The 24,424-nt window shown below is 39.0% G+C and overlaps 1 protein-coding gene across 2 annotated transcripts in view; it reads right to left on the bottom strand.

The window, feature by feature from the left end:
• The window catches only part of MARCHF8 (membrane associated ring-CH-type finger 8), a 126,184-nt gene extending 106,773 nt beyond the window's left edge, over positions 1–19,411 (bottom strand). For both annotated transcript variants that reach the window (XM_047073116.1, XM_047073115.1), the window contains exon 1: positions 18,737–19,411. The gene's annotated coding sequence lies outside the window, so the exon portion shown is untranslated. The remainder of the gene's footprint in view (positions 1–18,736) is intronic.
• Positions 19,412–24,424: the final 5,013 nt, after the last annotated feature.

Genomic DNA, 24,424 nt, shown 5'->3' with positions numbered 1-24,424 from the left:
TGGTATTAGAAAAAGCCAAGTTAACTAGCTGGGACTTTCATCCCCACCATTGCTATGCTTCGGTAAAAAAAAAACAAAGTCTCATCAAAGAAATATAGAATATAATGAAAAACCAAAAGGCAATTTCAGAACTGAAAAATATAATTACCAAAATACAAAAATCAATAGATGGACTCAAGATCAGAATGGTGGGGACAGAGAAAAGTCAGTGAACCAGAAGACAGAACAATAGAAACTACCCAATTTGAATGACAGAGAAAAAGCTGACTGAAAAAGAAAAATGAATAGAGTTTCAGGTACCTGTAGGACTGTTACTAAAAAGCTAATAATCATGTCATCACAGAGTGCCAGGCTGAAAAAGCACTTGAAATTATGGCTGAAAATTCATTCCCAAATTTCACAGATGTATATACTTATAGACTCAAGATTCTGAGCAAACTCTAAACAGGATAATCCTAAAGAACTCCTCACCAAGATATGTCATAGTCAAATTTTTGAACACTACAAAAAGAGAAAACATTTTGAAAACAGTGAGAGAGCAGTGAGAACGCAGTGAGAGATTTTTCCTACAAGGGAAAAATCATTTAAGTGATAGCAAATTTTTCATCAGAAACCACAGAGGCCAGAAAGAGACACAACACCTTTTCAACGGCTGAAAGAAAAGAACTATCACCTTAGAACCCTATATCCAACAAAAATATCCTTCAGAGAGAAAAGGAAAATCAAGACATCCTGAAATGAAACTATGAAAATGTGTCACTAGCACATGTACTCTAAAAGAATGGAATGGCTACATGATGTTCTCTAAACAGAAAAGAAAGAGAACTTTAACAAAGTACTGACAAATAGAGTTCAGCAAATATAAAAAGAATTATAAGCCATGACCAAATGAAGTTTATTCCAAGGATATAAGATTTGCTAAATTTTTGAAATCTATAATGTTGATATACGACATTAAGAGGCTTGGGGAGCCTGGGTGGCTCAGTCAGTTGAGCGACCGACTTCGGCTCAGGCCATGATCTCACGGTTTATGAGTTCGAGCCCCGCGTCAGGCTCTGTGCTGCCACCTCAGAGCCTGGAGCCTGCTTCTGATTCTGTGTCTCCCTCTCTCTGACCCTCCCCCACTCATGCTCTGTCTCTCTCTGCCTCAGAAATAAACATTAAAAAAAAATTTTTTTTTAAAAAGAGGCTAATGAATAAAACACATGATCATATCAATGAATGCAGAAAAAACATCTGACAAAATTCAACACCTGTTCATGATAAAAACTCTCAGGAAAATAAGTAAAAAATTTCCTTAATTTGATAAAAAGCATCTACCAAAACCAAAACCAAAAAAAACCCCAAAAACCAAAACATTAAAAAAACCCTACACCTAAAATGACATTTAATGATAACAGACCAACTGATTTCCCCATAAGACTGGGGAAAAGGCAACTCTTGTTTCACATGGTGCTGGTAGTTCTAACCACTGCAATAAGGCAAGAAAATGAAATAAAAAGCATGCAGACTGGGGCGCCTGGGTGGCGCAGTCGGTTAAGCGTCCGACTTCGGCCGGGTCACGATCTCGCGGTCCGTGAGTTCGAGCCCCGCGTCAGGCTCTGGGCTGATGGCTCAGAGCCTGGAGCCTGTTTCCGATTCTGTGTCTCCCTCTTTCTCTGCCCCTCCCCCGTTCATACTCTGTCTCTCTCTGTCCCAAAAATAAATAAACGTTGAAAAAAAAAATTTAAAAAAAAGCACGCAGACTGGAAAGTAAGAAATAAAACTGTACCTATTGCAGTTGGCCTGATTGTCTATATAAAAAAATCCCAAGGAATCTACCAAAAAAGTCCCATAGTAAGCAAGTTCAGCAATATTGCGGGATATAAGATAAACATTACTAAAATTATTTGTACATACTAGAAATGAAAACAAAGACACAAATTAAAAATAAAACAACATTTATAATCATAAAAAATGCATACTTAGGTGTAAAACAAAGATCTTTTATGCTGAAAAGGATAAAATGCTGATAAAAGAAATTAGATAATTAATAAAGACACATACTGAATACATGGACTAGAACTCAACAGAGTGAAGATGTCTACTCTTCCCTAGTTAATAAACAAGTTTTACAAAATTCCTATCAAAATCTCACCAAGATTTTTAGTATATATAGACAAGATTATTTTTAAATGTATATGGAAAAATAAAAGATTTACAATAGCCAAAACACTTTTGAAAGAAAAAAACAGAATGGGAGAAACCAGTCTATTGATTTCAAGACTTTAATTACAGAGTTACCATAATCAAGACCATGTGCTATTGGCAGAGGAACAGACATACAGATCAATGGTACAGGAGAAAGAACGCATAAACACACCCACACAAATATGCCCAAATGATTTTTGATAAAGCAGTTCAATGGAGGAAAGGCAGCTTTTCAACAAATAGTACCAGAGCAACAGGAAAAAAAATAATAAACCTCGACCTAAGTTTCACACATTATACAATTATTAACAGTTTATGGATGTACATGTATAACATAAAACTATAAAACTTTTAGGGAGAAAAAAAAGCATAGAAGAAAATCTCTAGGATTTAGGATTAGGCAAAGAGATCTTAAACCTGACACTAAAGTCATGATCCCCAAGTAGAAAAATTTACTAACTGGATTGCATAAATGTAAAAACTTTTGCTCTGCAAAGCGTGAAAGGAAAAACTACAGACTGGAAGAAAATATTTACAAAGCACATATCTGACAAAGAACTAGTATCCAGAATATATAAGCAACTGTCAAACTCAATTTAAAAAATCCAATTAGAAAAAAAGCAAAACCAATTTGCAACAACGTGGATGGAACTAGAGAGTATTATGCTAAGCAAAATTAGTCAGAGAAAGACAAATATCAATGACTTCACTCATATGTGGAATTTAAGACACAAAACAGATAAACATAAGGGAAGAGAAGCAAAAATAATATAAAAACAGGGAGGGAGACAAAACATTTAAGAGACTCTTAAATATAGAGAACAAACTGAGGGTTGCTGGAGGGGTTGTGGGAGGGGGGATGGGCTAAACGGGTAAGGGACATTAAGGAAGACACTTGTTGGAATGAGCACTGGGGATGATTCATAGGGGATGAATCACTGGAATCTATTCCTGAAATCATTATTGCACTATATGCTAACTAACTTGGATGTAAATTAAAAACAAATAAAACAAAAAGGCAAAAGACATGAAAAGACTTTCACTGAGAGGATATATGGTAGCAAAGAGCATATGAAAAGATATTCAACCTCATTAGCCATTAGGGAAATGCAAATTAAAATCACCATGAGACATCACCACATACCTATAATAGGTATAAAATAAAATAAAAAATGGTTCCAACACCCAAATATAGGCAAGGCTAAGGAGAAACTGGACCACCCTTATATTACTGGGAGGAATATAAAATGATACATCCACTCTGGAAACACTTTGGAAATTTCTTTAAAAACTAAGTGCAGGGGGTGGAGCGCCTGGGTGGCTCAGTTGGTTAAGCATCCGACTTCGGCCAGGTCATGATCTCACCATTCGTGAGTTCAAGCCCCGCATCGCGGTCTGTGCCGATAGCTCAGAGCCTGGAGCCTGCTTCAGATTCTGTGTCTCCCTCTCTCTCTGCCCCTCCTCCACTTGCACTCTGTCTCTCTCTCTCCCCCCCTCAAAAAATGAACATTAAAAAACAAACAAACAAAAACCAAACAAACAAAAAAACCTAAATGTGTGGGGGCGCCTTGATGGCTCGGTCAGTTGAGTGTCTGGCTTTTGGTTTCAGCTCAGGTCATGATCTCATGGTTCATGGGTTTGGGCCCTGCATCAGGCTCTGTGCTGGCAGTGTGGCACCTGCTTGGGATTCTTCTTTCTCCCTCTCTCTCTGCCCCTCCCATGTGCATGCGCGCTTGCTCTCTCTCTCTCTCTCTCTCTCTCTCTCTCTCTCTGTCAAAATAAATAAATAAAGTTAAAAAAAAAAACAAACTAAACTTGTGATTATCATACAACCCATCAATTGTACCCCAGGACATTTATCCCAGAGAAATGAAGTAATTTGGTCATGCAAAAACCTGCACACAAATGTCTGAATTAGCTTTATTCAACCAGATGTCCTTTAGTAGGTAAATGATCAAACAAATTACAGTACAAGAAGATGTACCAAATTATGGTACATCTATGGTACATACCACAGAATACTACTCAGCAATAAAAAAGGAATAAAAAGGAACTATTTGGACATGCAACAATCAGGATGAATCTCCAGAGAATGCCAATTCAAAAAGGTCATAATTTCATTTATATAACATTCTTAAGAAAGACAAATTACTGCAATGGGAGAACATATTAATGGTTGCCAGGGGTTAAGAAAGCAGTGAGAGTGGGAAGAAGTGAGTATAACTATAAAAAGGGCAACATGAGGGATCCCTGTGGAAATGGAAATATTCTGCATCTTGACTGTAACAATGTCAATGTCCTGCTCCTGACAGTGTACTGTTAACTTTACCAGATGTTAATTCTGGGGGAAACTAAATAAAGGTTAGACAGGATCCCTTACAACTGCATATATACCTAGTTACCTCAAAATGAAAATTTTAATTTAAAGAAAAAAAGATATTTTAAATAAGTCTGCAAATGAGAGATTTTAACATGTTTTTGAAGACAGAAAATACGGAAATATTAATAACCTAGCAAGGTGGAGAAAGCCACAATGTAAAATACATGCAATGATGGATAAAGACACAAAATGAAGTAATTTGCCTATAAAATATAAAACATCAAGGGGCTCACACTTCATGTTATGAGTGGGAGCAAGCAACAGGCCAAACAGAGATACAATAAAAGTCTGTAAATAAAACAACTGGTCCACTGGACACATCCTCAACCAGAAACTGCTACCGGAAGTAGGGTGCTGTCATTAACACAGACCTAAATAACTTGTATTTACTTAGTCATCACTTTGCAGGCAATGAGGAACTTCATACTATAGAATGAAAAGATGATGATCCACTTTATGCAATGTAAAATATTTAGGAACTCTGCTGACTGGCTGTAACTCAGAAGGCAAACCACACACCTGATGAACTTTAAGCTCTAAGGGGCAAAAATCTGCAAATTGAAAACTACAGTGTGTATTGTTTCCTAGTGGCTATTTCTAGCAAAAGGTATTACAAGAAAGAAAGAAACTCAGAGAAGATCAGATTATAGTGTGACATTACAGATGGCTTCCACTGAAACAAGATAGAGGTATAGAGGCGGGTAAGCAATAAAGTATCTCTCAAAAATAAACTTGGTTATTTGTACTCTGAATTGACTGGAAGCAAATGGATAACGAGTCTAAGTTTCTGAGGGAAACAGGGGTGCCTGGGTGGCTCAGTCGGTTGGGCGTCTGACTTCAGCTCAGGTCATCATCTCGCGCTCCGTGAGTTTTGAGCCCCACGTCAGGCTCTGTGCTGACAGCTCAGAGCCTGGAGCCTGCTTCCAATTCTGTGTCTCCCTCTCTCTGGCCCTCCCCCGCTCACACTCTGTCTCACTCTCTCTCTCTCTCAAAAATAAATAAATATTTTTTAAAAAATTTACGTTTCCGAGGGAAATACACTGGCAGAGAAACTACAAGCCCACATTTAGAAGGTCTCTGACTGCTCAAGACCTAAAAGCAATTTCTGGGAGTCTAACCTTCTATTAAAAGACCAACTTCACAATACCCAAGGAGACTGCACGCCAAACATCAATTCTGGATGTGTGATGAGGCCAAATAAGATCATGGAAAAAGAAGAACTTCCTAAAGGTTGATCCCTGGGGCCATGAAGAAAAAGGAAGGTGAAGAGTTTCTCCCATGGAACAAAATCAGAATCTAATAAGAAACATCCTTTCCTTCCAAGGATGGGAGCCTTCCTTTATTATATCTGCCCATAAAGATTAAAGAACTGTTACAGGAGCGCCTGGGTGGCTCAGTCCATTAAGTGTCTGACTTCGGCTCAGGTCATGATCTCACAGTTCATTCGTGACTTTGGGCCCCGCATCAGGCTCTGTGCTGACAACTCAAAGCCTGGAGCCCGCTTCCAATTCTTTGTCTCCCTCTCTCTCTCTGCCCTGCTCGCATGTGCGCTCTCCCTCTCTGCTCAGAAATAAACATTAAGAAGAAAAAACAAAACTGTTACAGAAGAGTGACTACTGTCCCACTATGCTTCACCTTCCAAATAGGACAGTTTACAAGTCATGTTGTGTTCTTACTGTAATACTTTTTGAGGGTTGAGGAGAAGGTGTGTCTTCTTAGTTCACTTGACTAAGAAAGGCTGATGTGGACCTGACAGCTGGCCAGGCATCACTTAGAGATCCTGTACTTTGAACTGAAGGCAATGGCTGCTTGGATAGGGGATTAGTGTGCTCTGGGTGTGGGAAAAAGAATGAAACAGTTTGGAGACCAGAATGACTAACTGAAACAGACTCAAGGCAATTTACCTACTACATCATTTGTTTCTGGGCAAATGGGAGACTACATTTTCCAGTCTCTTTTGCAATTATGAGAGGCCATGTGACTGATTCCTAATAAGAGGACAGTAATATTTTCCACTTCTAGGCCCTTAAAAACATTCATTAAGATCCTTCATCCAGTTCTCTCTTCAACCGCCATCTTTGTTGTTCCTACTGTAACTGTTACCACGGTATAGCACAGCCCAGGGGTTTCAAAATTTGGGGTGCATACAAATCATCTTATTCTGATGCTGTAGATCTGGGATGCAGCCTGAGATTCTACATTTCTAATAAGCTCTAAGATGATACCAACATTACTGGTTTATGAACTAAATTTTGAGGAGCAAGGGCTTAAATTACCAAGATCAATACACAATGAGAGAAAGATGATTCTCTGGAGAAACTGGCCTGGAAAAAGGTTTCCCACATAGTGACTGACCTAGAGAATTCCAGTCCACATTAAAGCAGGCTGATGGAAGGCTCTAGGAGGAAAGACCTCCAGAAAATTATAGAGACTGAAAAAATATGGATAATATGAGAGAACATGATAAACAGAATGTGTATATGAAAAGTTATGCCACTGAAAAATGAGGTAACTTTAAAAAGATACATAAGAAAGAAAAAGCAATCACAGACTACTACTTGGCTCTATAGAACAGAGTGGTCACTGACTACTGATTTCAATAAAAATAGGAATATAGCCATAGTTGGAATGCAGAAAAGATAAGTGAGGAGTTTAAGATGCCCAAATCCAAATAACAAGAAAGCAATGCATAATCTAAAACTGATAAATCAATAATGTGTATAAGCATTAAGTTTAGAACTATGAAGATAACTACCATAGAAATAAGAAAACAGAAGTTGCCGGGCCGCCTGGGTGGCTCAGTCAGTTAAGTGTCGGACTCTTGATCTCGGCTCAGGTCATGATCTCACAGTTTGTGAGTTTGAGCCCCGCATGGAACTGTGCACTGATGGCGCAGAGCCTGCTTGGGATTCTGTCTCTCCTTCTCTCTGCTCCTCCCCCGCATGTGCTTACTCTCAAAGCAAATAAACAAACTTATATGAAAAAAAAATTATAAAAAAGAAAACAGAAGTTACCTGTTTTTCATTATAAGCCCTCTGTGTTCACTATTTTTAAACAATATCTAAGTATTTTGATGAAAATTTAAACATCAATTTTAAAAATACAGAAAAATACAGGCGCACCTAGGCGGCTCAATCAGTTGAGGGTCCAACTTCAGCTCAGGTCATGATCTCACAGCTCATGAGTTAGAGCGCCGCATTAATCTCTGTGCTGACAGCTCAGAGCCTGGAGCATATTTCAGATTCTGTGTCTCCCTCTCTCTCTGTCCCTCCCCCACTCGCACTTTGTCTCTCTCAAAAATAAAAAAATAAAAAAAAACATTAAAAAAAATTTTTAAATAAAAATAAAATACAGAAAAATATAGAGAATTGGTAACAGACAATATACAGGCAAGGGAATGGAAAAAAGGGTACCTACACATTATTAGGGGAAGTGTAGGCTGAAATAAAAATTGGGGCAACAACCACCACTATACAATTTAAATCTCATTGACCAGACGATTCCACTTTTAGGACTCTATACCACACTATTACTTCCCATGAATGTTCAAAGACATACATATAAAAACAGTCACTTCAACACTGCTATAAAAGAGAAAAATCAGGGGCGTCTAGGTGGCTCAATCAGTTAGGCTTCTGACTCCTGATTTCAGCTCAGGCCATGGTCTCACGGTGTGTGAGACTGAGCTCCTTGTAGGGCTCTTCACTGACAGCACAGCCTGCTTGGGATTCTCTTTCCCTCTCTCTCTGCCCCTCCCCATTCATATGTGTGTGTGCACGCTCGCTCTCTCTCTCTCTCTCTCAAAATAAATACAAAACATTTTTAAACAATATTTTTTAAAAATTTTTAAAAAGAAAAATCAGAACACACTAAATATCCACTAATAGAGAAAGAGTTGAATGAATTACGAATATATGTGCCCAACTTGATTTCAGCCTTGTAAGATCCAGAGCAGGTAACCCAGGGAAGCCTACCACACTTCTCATCTACAGAACTACAAGATAATAAATTTGTGTTGTTTAAGATTCTACGTTTGTGGTAATTTCTTACACAGCAATAGAAAACAAGTACTTCTACAAAAGTTAAAGAAATGCATTAGTCCACTAATTAAAATCTATACCTCCAACTATACAGAGAAAGTCCTGCCTTTGTGCACCAAAAGACATGCACACAATGTTCACATAACCAGGGCACCTGGCTGGCTCAGTCCGAAGAGCATGTGACTCTTGATCTCGGGGTTGTGAGTTCGAGCCCCACATTGGGTGTAGAGATTATTAAAATAAATAAACTTAAAAAAACATTCGCATAAACACTGCTCATTACAGAAAAAAAATGACAACCCATTCACCAAGAGTACAAAGATCAAATTATGGAATATTCATATAATGTAATGCAATACATTAATGACATCAGTGAACTACAGCCACATACAGAAATATGGGTGAGTCTCAAGTCTCACTATGCAGGATGAAAAAGCAAGTGATGAAAGTGTACACACAGTCTGATTCTAGTTATTACATTCAACGGTACCAAGACAAAAACAACACAGCACAGAAATGCAAATGTGATAAAACTATTAAAAAAATGAAACAATAAAAACAAGTTCAGGGTAGCAGTTATGTCTGTGGGGAGGTAAAAAGATAGGATGAGAAGGGGACCAGGGGGCACCAAAGATAATGTAAGATTTTGTTCCTAACTGGTGGTGATTACAAACTAATAGTATTTAAGTTTTAAACATGTTTCATAATTATTATAATGCTTATTCAATATTTAAAAGATGAAAACATCTAAGAATAGAAATTCCAGATAACCAAAACACAATTTTTTTTGCTTTTGTCAAAACATGTTCATTGAAAAAAAAATTATTCAAATATAAGAAAGTCCAATCATATTTTCAATATCTCTTAAAATCCCACCATGTAGACATAATCAGTAACAATTTGCTGAACATCCTTCTAGACACTTCTTATGCATGTGTGTACACATACATTTAAAAATTATACATAAAATTACTGTATACAACACATAAATGCTTATTCTATAAATGCTCTTTACACCTTGCTTTTTTAAGTCAACTGTATTGAGCCACAACTTACCTAAAATACACCCGTTTTAAATGTAATGCTAGAAAAGTTTTGACGAATTTAGTGTAACCACAAACCACTTAAAATTCAGAGAGAATATTTCTATCATTGCAAAAAAATCCCCTTTCTCCTCTGCAGTCAGTTCTTCCCACTCTGACCCAAGGCAATTACTAATCTCCTTTATTATACATTAATTTTGCTGGCTCTAAGATGAATGAAATTCTCCAGTATGTACTCTTTCGTGCCTGGCTTCTTTTGCTCAGCAAAATGTTTTCCAATTTCATGCCGTGATATTATCAGTATTTCCATTCTTACTGTGGAATAGTGTTCCATTGTCTAATGGTTGACAGACATTTGGAATAATTTCCAGCTTTGATCTCTAAACATTGTCATTACACCATTTGTGACATAACCTTTTATTTTATAACCGGGGGTGGAATTCCAGGTTATCCCACAAGTGTATGTTTAAGTTAACAGGAAACTGTGACACTGTCTTCCAAAGTGCCTGTATCACGATACACTCCTAACAATTTAGGTAAGTTCCGGTTGCTCTACATCTTCACCAAGCCTTGATATCATCAATGTCTTCAATTTTAAGCATTATTGTAGGCAAAGAGTTGTTTATAATTTTGATTTGCACCTCCCTAAATATACTGAGAATTTTAAAACGTGCCTATTGTAAATTCAAATATCGGCCTTTGTGAAGTGTCTGTCCAAATCTTTTATCAATTTTATAATTTGAGTTGTCTGCCTTCTTATTAATGATTCGTAGAGGTTCTTTATACACACTGGATAATTTGTCGGACATATGAATTGCAAATATTTGCTCCCATTCTGTAGCAGATCTTGTATTTTTCCTAGCAGTGTCTTTTAAAGTGAAGAAGCTTTTAATTTTTCTTAAGTCTAATTTAACATTCAAAAATTTTTATCATGAATGCTTTTCGTATCATTCATATGACTGAAGGCTTTCTTCATCAGACTAGGACCACAACATGAATGTCCTTACCACTTCTATCATAATGTTGGATTTGAGATTCTAGACAATGTAATGGGCCAAACAAAGAAATTAAGGAAAAAAAGAAGGCAAGCAGGCAGGGAGAAAGAAATAGTTGTAGAAAGAAAAGTTGTAGAAAGAAAAGTTGTAGAAAATTCTTTAAAAAGTAACCAAAAGACTACTAGAAGTAGTAAGTGAATTTAGAAAGTCTACCAGGTATAAAGGTAATATACAAAACCAACTGTATTTCTACATATTGGCAATAAACAAGTGGAAAATAATTTTAATCTCATTTATAATATCAAAAACAAAATATTAAGATAAAAATTTGACAAAATATGTATAGAACATGTACACTACAAAACTAAAAATAATCCTTTGAAACAGATCTTTGAAAATAAAAAACAAAGGTAAAGGATTTATACTAACCAATTTCAAACCACACAGCCACAGTAAGAAAAGCAGTACAGTATTGACATAAGGACAGATCTACAAATCAACAGAAGAGTGAGTCCAAAAGTAGATTCACACATATACCATCAGTTGATTTCCAACAAAAAATGGCAAGATAATTCAATGGGCAAAGGCTGGAGAAAGGACAAGAAATTCAATAGGGAAAGGATAATCTTTTCAATAAATGATACTAAAACAGCTGTGAATTCATAAAGAAAAGTAATAAACCTAGACCCCTATCTCATAGCACATACCCTTTAACCCCTAAAAATAGATCATAGACCTACTATAAGAGCTAAAACTATAAAACTTTTGAGGGAAAAATTCTGTGGTCTGTTTTCTTCATATAGTATTTCAGATATACTTGTATATTAATAAATATACATCTTTTATATTTTTTTAAAAAGTAAGAAAAATAAAGAGCAGCGAATCCTTAAAATTTTTTTATACATGTAATTATTTTTAAAAATCAAATTTCAGGGGTGTCTGGGTGGATCAGTTGGTTAAGGGTCCAACTCTTGGTTTCAGCTCAGGTCATGATCTCACAGTTTGTGAGTTTGAGCCCCTTATCAGGCTTGGTGCTTACAGTGCAGAGACTGCTTGAGATTCTCTCTCTCTCTTTCTCCCTCTCTCTGCCCCTGCACTGCGCATGCTCTCTCTCAAAAAACAAATAAGCATAAATAAAATAGAATAGAATAGAATAGAATAGAATAGAATAGAATAGAATAGAATAGAATAGAATAAAAATAAAATAAAATAAAATAAAATAAAAATAAAATAAAATTTCAAAACCCACTGTGAATTCCTTACCCATACAGTCAAACAATCTTTCTTCAACTGAAATTCAGAAATATTCAAAGGAAAAGAAAAAAAGTCTTCTTCAACCTCCTTTCATATGGTTTCAGTAAACTGAGGCTGCTTCTAGGGAACTCAAGTTTGCCTCAATAACTATTTTTTTGAGTGCTTTTCTAAAGCCATAAATAATAAAAACAAATCTGCCTAAAATATATTAATACCACCCATAATTTTTATAAAATGGTTACCAGAAGATCATGACAATATGAGAAATACTCTGTACTGATATATGGTTTGGAAGTGCCCTGTCCTAGTTGATAAAGATTCTTAATTTATCACATAGGATTACAAAGTTTGGGAATTATAATAAAACAAGAAAACTGTAATAAAACAAATTTAAACTATTCTAAGCATAAATTCCTCCCCCCCCCCAATAATTTAGAGGATATCTCAAGAAATGTATTACCCTTGGGGCGCCTGGGTGGCTCAGTCGGTTAAGTGACTTCAGCTCAGGTCATGATTTTGCAGTCTGTGAGTTCAAGCCCTGCGTCGGGCTCTGTGCTGACAGCTCAGAACCTGGAGCCTGCTTCGGATTCTGTGTCTCCCTCTCTGTCTGCCCCTCCCCTGCTTGCTCTCCATCTCTCTCTGTCTCTCTCTCTCTCTCAAAAATAATAAACATTTGGGGCGCCTGGGTGGCGCAGTCGGTTAAGCGTCCGACTTCAGCCAGGTCACGATCTCGCGGTCCATGAGTTCGAGCCCCGCGTCGGGCTCTGGGCTGATGGCTCAGAGCCTGGAGCCTGTTTCCGATTCTGTGTCTCCCTCTCTCTCTGCCCCTCCCCCGTTCATGCTCTGTCTCTCTCTGTCCCAAAAATAAATAAATGTTAAAAAAATAAAATAAAATAAAAAAATAAAAAAAAATAAACATTAAAAAAAATTTTTTTAAAGAAATGTACTAATTACTCTTAGTCACAAGTTGTGGTTAACAAAATGATGATAAAAAAGAGTCCATTATGGTTTATTAATTTAACCATCACAGCTTTCCACAACACCAAAATGAAAGGCAACACATAATGCAAAATCACTGCCCACGTATTATTTACTGTGCACAAAACAAAGTACCCCAAAACTCATTTAAAACAATAAACATTTACTATCTAACAATTAGTATGGGTCAGGAATTTAGACAGCTTAGCTCATGGTTTGCGTGAGGCTGCAGTCAAAACTGCTGGGTAGTGGAGCAACTTCTTACTAGACATGTCTGGAGGCAAGGGAAACAAAAGCAAAAATGAACTATTGGGACTTCATCAAGATAAAAAGTTTCTGCACAGCGAAGGAAACAATCAACAAAACGAAAACAAAACAAAACAAAAGGGCAACCTACAGATGGGAGAAGATATTTGCAAATGCCATATCAGATAAAGGGTTAGTACCCAAAATCTATAAAGAACTTACCAAACTTAACACCCAAAAAATAGATAATCCAGTTAAGAAAGGGGCAGAAGACATAAACAGACATTTCTCCAAAGACATACACATGACTAACAGACACATGAAAAAATGTTTAACATCATCATCAGGAAAATACAAATCAAAACCACAATGAGATACCATCTCACACCTGTCAGAATGGCTAAAATTAACAACTCAGCAAACAACAGATGTTGGCAAAGATGCGGAGAAAGGGGAACCCTCTTGCACTGTTGGTGGGAATGCAAACTGATGTAGCTACTCTGGAAGTCTGGAGGTTCCTCAGAAAGTTACCACCTAGCAATTGCACTACCAGGTATTTATCCAAAGGATATAAACACACTGATTTGAAGAGGCATATGCACCCCAATGTTTATAGCAGCACTATCAACAATAGCCAAATTATGGAAAGAGCCCAAATGTCCATCAATTGATAATGGATAAAGAAGGTGCGGTATATATATATATATACAATATTACTCAGCCATCAAAAAGAATGAGATCTTGCCATTTGCAATGAGATGGGATGGAACTAGAGTGTATTATGCTAAATGAAAGAAGTCAGAGAAAGACAAATGCCATATTATTTCACTCATATGTAGAATTTAAGAAACAAAAGAGATGACCACAAGGAAAGGGAAGGAAAAACAAAATAAAACAAAAATAGAGAGGGAGGCAAACCATAAGAGACTCTTAACTATAGAGAACTGAGGGCTGCTTGAGGGGTTGTGGGTGGGAGTATGGGCTAAATGAGTGATGGACATTAAGGAGGGCACTTGTTGGGATGAGCACTGAGGATGATTCGTAGGGGATGAATCACTAAATTCTACTCCTGAAACCAATACTACACTATATGTTAACTTGAATTTAAAGAAAATCTTGGAAAGAAAAAAAAATGTTGGCCAGGCTATAGGATCATCTGAAGGCTTGGCTCTATATAAAAGGAAGGAAGGAGGAATTTGCTTCTAAGTTCATGTGGCTGTGGCCAAGCCTTGATCCTTTATTGCATGGGCCTCTCCTTAGGGCTGTTCACAACATGGCAACCTTTTTTGTGTTTTATTTCAATATCTTTCTTTCCACCAATGACTTTTTTAGGTGTACAATTCAATGGCTTTTAGCATACTCACAAAATTGTGCAACCACCACCACAATCAATTTTAGGACACTGATCATCATAAAAGAAATCCACTATGCAGCAAATCTTCCTTCTTCCCCCACCCCAAATGCCCAGATCTGGGCAATCACCAATCTATTTTCTGACTCTATAGATTTGTGTATTCTGGACATTTCATATAAACATAGCCATAAAATAACGTGGCCTTTTGTGACTAGCTTTTATTATTTAGCATAATGTCTTCAAAGTTTATGTATGTTGTAGCATGAATCTGTACTTCGTTCCTTTTAATGGTTGAGTAACATTCCACTGTATGTATAAACCACAATTTATTTATCCATTTATCAACTGGTATACATTTAAGTTACTTTTATTTTTGGCTACTATGCATACTGATACTGTAAACATTTGCATACAAGTTTTGGTGTGAATATATATTCTCATTTTTCTTTGAGTATAAACCTAGGAGTGGGGTTGCTATGTCATTTGCTCTCCCTGTGTTCAGCTGTTTAAGGAACTACTAGACTGTTTCCCAAGGGAGCTACATCCCTTTCCATTCCCAATAACAGAGTATGAAGATTCCAGTCTCTCCACAATCTCTACAACACCTGTTATTATCTGTCTTTTAGATTATAGTCATCCCAGTGGGTACAACACAGTAATTTACTGTGATATTGATTTGCATTTCCCTGGTGGCTAATGAGATCAAGCTATTTTTTGGGTGCTTATTGGTCATTTGTATGCCTTGTCGGAAGAAATGTCTATTCAAATCCTTTGTTTTTAAATTGAGTTCTTCTTTTATTGTTGAGGTGTAAGACTTCCTTACACACTCCCATTAGAAATTTATTATTAGATATATGATTTGCTCATAGTAAACACTAGAGAGCATGTGGATAGGGTATCAGTAGGAACTCTCATACAATGAGGGTAGGAAAGTAAAACAGCACAACTACAAGGGAAAGTAATTTGGCAATACTTGGAAAATTACAGAGGCCCATACCCTACAAGCAACAATCCCAATCACAGGTGTTTACCTCAGCAAAACGCTTACACTTGGTAAAAACTAGCATGGGTGGAAACTTGGGGGGGGGGGAGCGCCTGGGTGGCGCAGTCGGTTAAGCGTCCGACTTCAGCCAGGTCACGATCTCGCGGTCCGTGAGTTCGAGCCCCGCGTCAGGCTCTGGGCTGATGGCTCAGAGCCTGGAGCCTGTTTCCGATTCTGTGTCTCCCTCTCTCTCTGCCCCTCCCCCGTTCATGCTCTGTCTCTCTCTGTCCCAAAAATAAATAAACGTTGAAAAAAAATTTTTTTTAAAAAAGAAACTTGGGGGAAAAAACATGAATGAAACATAGAAACCTAAGTGGAAAAGACGCAGAAAAAAATCCACATACTACAATGCCATTTATATAAAGTTCAAAAACATTCAAAAGTAAACGTTCTGGGGGGTGTATACACATAAAATAAGTTTATGAAGAAAAGCAAAGAAATGGTAGAATTCAGTCTGGTGGTTACTTCCAAAGGGATGGAAGGGGAGGTGTCTAATCAGGAAAAGGCACACAGTTTCAATGGTATTGGTAATATTCCATTTTTTGAGCTTTGTATATGCAAATTACTTATTTCTGTATTGTGAAGTATTTCATAAACATTTTTTTCAGAGAGCCACACTAATATCTGAATATCTCTCTAATATAGACACACACTGAAGAAGTTTCATCCCAATATACTTCATGCAGATGAGGAGTATCGTAGTGAACCAAAAACTACATATAAACAAGATCATCAATTATTTTTAATCCAATGAAGTGTATGCTTTGTAGAACAGAAAAGATGGATTCTCTGCCTTTTCCTGCTTCTCCCTACCTTTCTGTCAGCCTGTCTTCCTGATCCCACCTTTACCACAGCAATCTGGATTAAATACCATCTCCTCTAGGAGGTTCTGCCATTCAATCCATCAGCCTTATGCGTGCACATCCTCCTCTCAATTTCCATAGTATTTGTATCACTTCAAGGCCCTCATCACATTATCCCTGGAATGCATGTGATTTAGCTCCTCTGTCAAAGATAAGTACCTGAAGATTCAAAACACTGATTACATCAGTCTGCTCATAGAAGGCACTCAGTTTTTTGTTGACTATTGAACGAATGAATGAATGAATCTGAAAATTCAGGAATTTCAGGATGAGGTGAGTAAAGATCTGGCCTAGTCTTCTTTAAAATTCTCAAAAACTGAGGAATTAAATAATTATACTCCTTGAAAAAGAATTTCAACATTGAAACTCTTCAAAATATAGCAAAGATAAGATTAACAATGGTCGGTTAAAATATAAAATGTTTATAGTGCATATACTGATTAACATTCCATAATCACAGGGGGCCAAATCAGAGGCGTAAGAACTTCCTGAACAGTCCACTGCCTTAGAACACGTCTTGAAGTCAATCATGTAACTGGAGAACAGGTAGAGTTCTATCTTTTATAGAAAAAAAAAATAGTGCATGCTATTTCATGACCTAAATTTGTTACTTTTAGAAATTTTGACAACTTTTATTTTTTTGCTTTCAGATATTTAAATTGTTTCCTACAAAAAGTATAAACCTAGACATTATGTGCTTACGGCAGAAAAGGGACGTACGGGGGGGGGGGGGGGGAGGGGGGGATGGAGCTTGGGGGGGGATGGAGACCACAAGTGAAACAGCTGTTTCTCAAAAACTAGGCGCTACTGCTGGATAACAAATAGGGAGTCTTAACTGGTTGAATCAATTCATTTCTGTCTATGCATCTATAATTCCTTCCTGGAGCTAAGTTAAAGGAGACAAAAAATGTTGGAAGGAGGGCTGCCGCCAGATTTAGCAAATAAAAATGCAGTAAGCCCAGTTAAACTTGAACTTCAAATAAACAATGCTTTTTTTTTTTAGTAACGCATGCCTTATGAAATATTTATACTAAAAACTTATTCATTGTTAATCTGAAATTAAAATTTAAACTAGGTTAGCTGTATTTCATCTGGCAACCCTAATTGAAGCCAAAAAAAATGGAGCAGTAATCAATCCAATTTCCTCACTTTGTGGTAGAAACTGAGCCCCGATGGAAAGAAGTAACCTACCTAGACCTACACCAAAGATCAAGGAAGTAGGTCTACTCTGAAAAGAGAAAACATATTCTGCTAGGTCACCTTGGGTTCCATTCATAGTCCATTCAACCTCCAATCTTGCTCACTTCACAGAAGCACCAAGTGGACAACTTGTAAAAGTTTATGGTTTTCCTCTTTCAATATAAAACTTCAAGTTTCAGTAAATCTCTCATCAATCCCAGTCCTTGAAAACAACAATCCAAAAAAGTAAGCATTTCTCTTAAACAAAATCATCCTTATAATTTTTGGTCTACCGACCACCCCTTCATATTCTATTTATATGTTCACGCACCATATGAAACATGACCTCCTTTTCTCCTAAACTCAGTTCTCTCAAAATCCAAAATTCTCTTGCTCCAGGGTTTCAAAATTTGTAATACATTCATATCATTCCATGACTCTACGATTTTAAGTCATGTACCCTCTCAACTTTTGTATTTTTCAGAGGTAATGTCCTAATCCATTCAGTTGGGTCTAAAAAAAAAAGTCTTGGCAAAAAAAAAAAAAAAAAAAAAGCCTTCCGCTCCCATTCTACACCTGAGCAACAACGAGCAATGCGCATAAGGTCTCACTATTATAAACACACACTTACTTGCCTTGGGCCTGGAATGCAAGAAAAGATGGAAAGGGAAACGTCCATTGGAAATCTGGGGGGGGCCTTTCCCAAATCTATATGAGGAATATACTAATTGTCTCTCTAACTGCATGACATACAGTCGAACAAAATCGAAGGAAAAATAATAGAAAACTCCACATAAGCCAAAGATCCATCCAGAGCCTACCAAATTAACACTCAAAACATTTCCCCAACAGTATACCAATACTTCTCAACCTGTGATCCCTGGGGGCCCTTAGAGGTGGTGCAGTGGAACAGGAAGACAGCGAAGCAGAAAAAAGGTTTCGTTTTTATCTTTTTTTTTTTTTTTTAACTAACTGGGCTTCCAGAAGAGGTTCAAAAAAGGGTTCGTTGCATCAAAAACACCTGAAAAAAAAAACGCAGTAACATAAACCATTACGACTTTGTCTAGTAAGTTTTCTATTAAAAACCACCCAGGTGAGTAAGAATCCAAATCACGTCAGGTGGAAAATTTAAAGACAAACAGGAACTTAGCAATTAAAAGACAAATATCTACCTAAGTGTTCCCTCTGGCAGCTTCCAAAGTATGCGGGTGTCTCGAGATCACACACGTCAGAAGTGGCAGGTCCTCACAGATCATCTAGTCCAGACATTCATTACAGATGTGGAAACTCAGGCCAGGGCGAGGGCTGAGGCTGACTTGGCCAAGGTCTCACAGCCCGCAAGGGCCAGGTCAGGCTTCAACTGGGACTCCACGCTGGCAGCCCGGGGTCCTCAGCGCCCCCCACGGATCCTGCGGCCCTCGGTTCGGCGCGGCCCGGAGAGTAGCCTCGGGCAGCCTCGGGCAGCCTCGAGCAGCCGGGGCGGAAGGGCCCACAGCCCGGGGTCGCTGCCACTTTTCGGCCGGCTCCGCGCCGAGGCCGCGACCCAGAGCCGTGCAGAGCTTGGGCCTCGGCGGCCGCCCCTGCCCAACCCACCTGTCGCGGACTGCACCGCCGGCAGCCACACCCCCTGCCGGGGTCCGGGACTCGGCCGGCCTCGTCGGCAGCGGGCAGCAGCGACTGCGCGCGGCGTAAGGTACGCCCGTCCCAAGGCCGCAAGGGTTACCTCAGGTGGGCGCTGAGCTCGCGGCTGGGCCGCCCCTCCTCGCCTGAAGCATGCCGGACACCAGGACACAGCAGGGCCGCAGCTCGGCCACCACCGGGCCTGTTTACACCCCTCTGCGGGAGGACGCCGCTGGCCCGTCACGTGACACGCGCGTCACGTGTCCGCCAAGGGGCGGAGTTGTGGAGGTGTTGCCCGGCAACGACGGCGCGCTAAGGGGTGGGCGGCAGCGGCGGTGGAGCGGATCTTCTGCGCTCTTCTGGTCTCACATCGGTGTGGGGGCCAGACCCGGCGCGTCCTCCCCAGTCCGGACGCGGAAGAGGGAAGCCCCCCCCACCACTCCGGCTTCGTCCCTTGTGACCCCTGGGCTTGACCGCGTATGTTATTAGTCCGTTGAAAGGAGAAGGGAATTCAGTCCGGTATTCTGATGTTGAAATTGGAGGGAAAAATGAAAATACTACCTTAGGTAACGGTAGCAAACGAATGCCCAGAAGAGCATAGGCAATAATAGTTTTGTTTACCCTAACGAGCTCTTTGGTTTGCTTTCGCTCCTTAATCTGGAGTGAATGGCTATTCCACAGCGTATTCCACAGGGTACTCCATCCTCACCCCCATCAAACAAAGGGTGTGAGGAAGGCTTGTGGGACTTTCAACTTTTATTTTAAATTCTATTGTACTATAATTTTCATGAGGCTCAGACTTGGTATGTGTAAATACAAACATCCAAATAAGCATTTTATTCAGCATTCAGCTTTGTCCACATCAGACTTTCCTGATTATAGCTTTTACTTTGTCTTTAGTAACTATTTCTACCAAGTCGTTTTCCTACATCAGACTTTACATAAATAAAGTTTCAGCCACTGGCAATTTCTCCCAGAGTATTCACTATTAATTGCCTAAGAGACTAATAATTTGTACAATTTCTTCGTAAATTCATGAGTGACTTATTCACAAATACCTTCAAATATTTCAGAATTGTTCTGTTGTCCAGGAGTGATCTATTGCATAATTAACTCCTCCATACAATCCTGATCACTTTGCATACCTGGCTAAGAGCAAATTGATAGGGTCAGAACAGTGGGCTCAAAATATCCTCCAGGTCAGTACAAGGTCAAGTATCCTCTTCTTTAACACACCTAGAATGCAATAATACAAATAGTAGAAAATACAGTGATGAGTTTTTCTCCATACTCATCTTTTACTATGGAAAACAGGTTACAAGTCCAGTTGCCACAGCCTGCTTGACTTTTTCTGCTGCTTCTGGCAGCAAATGTTCTGTGAAGGCAGGATAGTATCTTTCAGTGGTATACCTTATGCCTAGACCATGCTGGAGAAGCAAAAAAGTTGGTTAACCTATCAATGTGAATCTGTAGGAAGTGGCAAAGACCCTTCATAGACCCAGAGGGATCTGCAGTTAGGCAGAACTCATGGAAACAATGCTAGGATGAGTCCTGGCTCAGCCATACTATCTAGGCAATTTACTTAACCTTTCTGAACCTCTTCATCTACTTAAAAGATAGTATCTACTGAATCGTTATGAAGATGAAATGAAATAATGCTGGCACCTTTCTTTAAAGTGGCCAATACATACAGTGCTCAATAAATGTTAACCATATATGACCTTTGGCAACAGGGTAGTGATAGAGGAGGTCAGAGTCCTGAGGGAATGAGAAATGACAACTTGAACTTGTTCAGGTCCTGGGTCTGGATTCTCGCCACCTGGACTGGAGTTGATCATTGTCAGCAGGGAAACCAAGCACAACCAAAAAGAAATCTTTGCACTTAGAATGGATGGCTACCAATAAGGCAACTGTTCATGGGTACCAGGTACTCACCCCAAGGGGTGTACTGGCTTTATGACAGCAGGTTAATTCCACATCCTGTTTGTGGTGATGGGGATTCCTGGTATATACTACTGGGCTCTCTACTGCTCCAGCCCACATGGGGAAGGAAATTGCCTACCCTCTCTGAGAGTATGTGGGAAAGAACGAAGTCCCCACCAAATGGCTGAAAATATCTAACCATTTCTAGTTTTTCAGTTAGGGTCTCCTGGCAAACAAAATACATTGGTAAGTAGGATAAGATATACTTTAATTATATACGACTCTGTAACAGCATATCATGCAACACAGTGGGTGTACTAGTGTTCTCACTAGAATGATGAATGTAAGGAATAACAGGGGATTTGCAAACATAGAAAGAGGTGAATAATAACCTGCTAAGGTGTTACAGAGCTATGATGTGGTAGAGCCAGTCTTGAATTCTGTTTCCTGATTCCAAGTGTAAATGCCTTTCCTTTTTATTAATAACCATAACAATGTGGTTTCACTATATCTGTTTATTCTTTGATTTTGGCCTTCCTATGCTATGCTAAATGACAATTTTGCTTCACATAGTGTTTGGTATATTCCAAAGTAGGACCAATGAGATATTCAGATTGATTAGATGTATACTAAGAGAACAGAGTGAAGGAACTCCAAGGTTTTTGGCCTGTGCAACCAAAAAAATGGAACTGTCATTTACTTAGATGGAGAAAGGTGTGAAAATTAATAAAGGGAAACCTCACTAAAATGGAGTTGGGAGACCAGAAGGGGGAGCTCTTGTGCCATACGACTCCTCATCAATTACTGGAAGAATAATCAATTACCCCAATAGAAGAAGGGATAACAAGAGAATCATCAGTTACAGGTCCCAGTAGGAAAAGATGAACAGTGCATCTCCTATGAGAAATTGACTAAGCCAGAAATTCAGCCAATGAGAAACCCTTGTCACCCTGAATTCTTTTTCTCCAAAGGATTTTTGTTCAAAACAACCCCTCCTAGCTTCCTCCTTCATCTCCATAAAATAATGTTCCTCTCCTTCGCTAGACTACCCTAAGATTTCTGCTGTATCTTGTTTGTCCTGAATTTCAATTCTCTGCTATTCCCAAATAAATTGATTTTTGCTGGTAAAATAACTGGCTTTTATTTTTAAAATCAACAAAGGATATGTGCAGATTTGGGAGGGGGGGATCAAGAATTTTATTTTGGACATGCTAAATTTGGCATGCCCATTAGCCATCCAAATAGAGATGTACAGTTAGAAAATGCATAGAAGACACTGAAATTCTGGGGAGAGATACAGAGACATAAATTGATTGGTCAGTGGTATTTAAAGCCACAAAATTAAATGAGATCACACAGAGCAGTAACTTTATACCTTCTGACCTCAACCCAGGATACAGAATAGTTCCCATACTGACCAAATACATGTAGATAACTTAAAAAGTTTCAAGAAGCAAATTCACCTCCCAATGTATAATTCGCTATTCCTTTTCCACTTTATTCTGTTCCACTTTTTAAAAACTTCTCCCAACTCAATTTACTTTTTAACCAAGTAACAGTGTGGCCTTACAGTTTGAAAAATCACTGAAAGTTGCTGACCTAGGACATTGATTGCATAACTGGAGGAAAAAGAAAAGATCCAAAGGCTGCTTGTGTAGCACTTCAGAGAAGGGAAGAGTAAGCAAAGGAAACATAGTAGGAGCAGCCAGAGATAAAAGGAGAAACAAAACAGAGGAGTCCTAAAGTCTAAGCGAAGACAATTTTTTAGGGAGAAGGCAGTGCCTCAGCATGTCATTTCCTTTGCTGCTGAGAAGTTGAGTAAAATGAGAACTGACCTTTGGATTTGCCAGTGGAGAGATCTTTGAGAGCCTGAGAACGGAGCAATTAAGATAAAGTGGTTGGGATACAAGCCTTATTGCAGAGATAGTAACTGGTGACAGCAAGCAGATTTCTTTTTGCTGTAAAGACAAGCAGGGGAATGAGACATCAGCAAGCAAGAGATGTGGGGGTTAAAGTTTTGTTTAAATATTTATATGCTAATAGAAATGGTCCAGTGATGAGAAAATATCAATGCAGGAGACAGTGACCACTGTAGGAAGGAAGTCCTCGAGTTGGCTGGTGGGGTCACCCATAGACAGGTGAGCAAGGGAAATGGAAAGGCACAGTACATTTGCTGTTAGATGCATATAGAATTTATTTTCCAATTGTTGCTAGTTTAATAAAACAAGAAGCTGAGAGTGAGGACAGGGAGAGGAGTGCTGGTGGTTTGAGGAGAGAAGGGGTAAAAACCATCCAGGAGAGTGCTGTATCCCAGCATCAGCCCAAGCTCCAGCCCCATGATTTCCCACATGGATGATCACTGTCTCCTGACTTCCATCTTTGGAAGACTTCCATCCAGTCTTTTCTCTACACAATCGTGAGAGTGAGAGAGTCCAATTATGTAAACCCCCCCCCCAGTATTTTCCTAATTCAGAATAAAATCCAAAGTGCGTGCCTATCACATCCTCCATGATGTAGCCCCTTATTTCCTGTTGTCCCTCTCACTTGCTTTGCTCCAGCTGCCTAGCTTCCTTGCTATTTCTTGGTTTCCTCAGATACGGAACACTTTTCTCCCATTTCCTCACTTCCTTTGTGACTTTACTTAAGTGTAACTTTCTCACAGTGGATGTACAGAGGGTGCTTTTAGGCAACCAGCTTGAGCAATGGAAACCTGAGTAAGCCGAATACAAACAGGCCCATTAGGTGACCCACCTCAAAATATCCATAAGCCCTAGCTGACCAATGGGTTACTTACACCAGGACACATGTACCAAAAAAGGAAAATTCCATACATTTCGATACCTCCTCGCCTTCCCCTTAACAGCCCCCCAGCACTGCCTTGTGGCAGTCTCTCTCTTACTGTCCTGCCCACCTCCCTTGCCATGTATTCAAAAAACTTCTATCTCCGTCGTTCTGCCTCTACTCAATAGGGTCATCCCACAGGATGTTTCTGACTACCCTTTCTAAAAACAACAGTCCTATCTATGTCACCCTATTGTGCTTGGTTTTTGTTCTTAGCACTTATTACCATCTGTGGCAGAGCCTTTACAGCTCATTAAATATCCATTCCCCACCACTGTAACTCTGGCAAATGGGTAAAGCCATAAGACTAATTCTAACCAATGGGCTAGGGGCAGAATATAATACACTTCTAGATAAAATCATTTAAAAGTCAATGTGAAACCTCTAGCTTCCCCCCCTCCCCCCCAGCTGCAGCAATCTTAGAGAATCAGCCTGAATCTCCTCATCAGCTACCCTGGGAAGTTGTCTGACTCACA

Source organism: Lynx rufus, unplaced genomic scaffold (genome assembly GCF_022079265.1).
Source record: "Lynx rufus isolate CCGP_SWC_20201006 ecotype Redwood Valley unplaced genomic scaffold, mLynRuf1.p SCAF_11, whole genome shotgun sequence".
NCBI lineage: Eukaryota > Metazoa > Chordata > Mammalia > Carnivora > Felidae > Lynx > Lynx rufus.
This window is presented reverse-complemented; position numbering and strand designations above follow the sequence as displayed.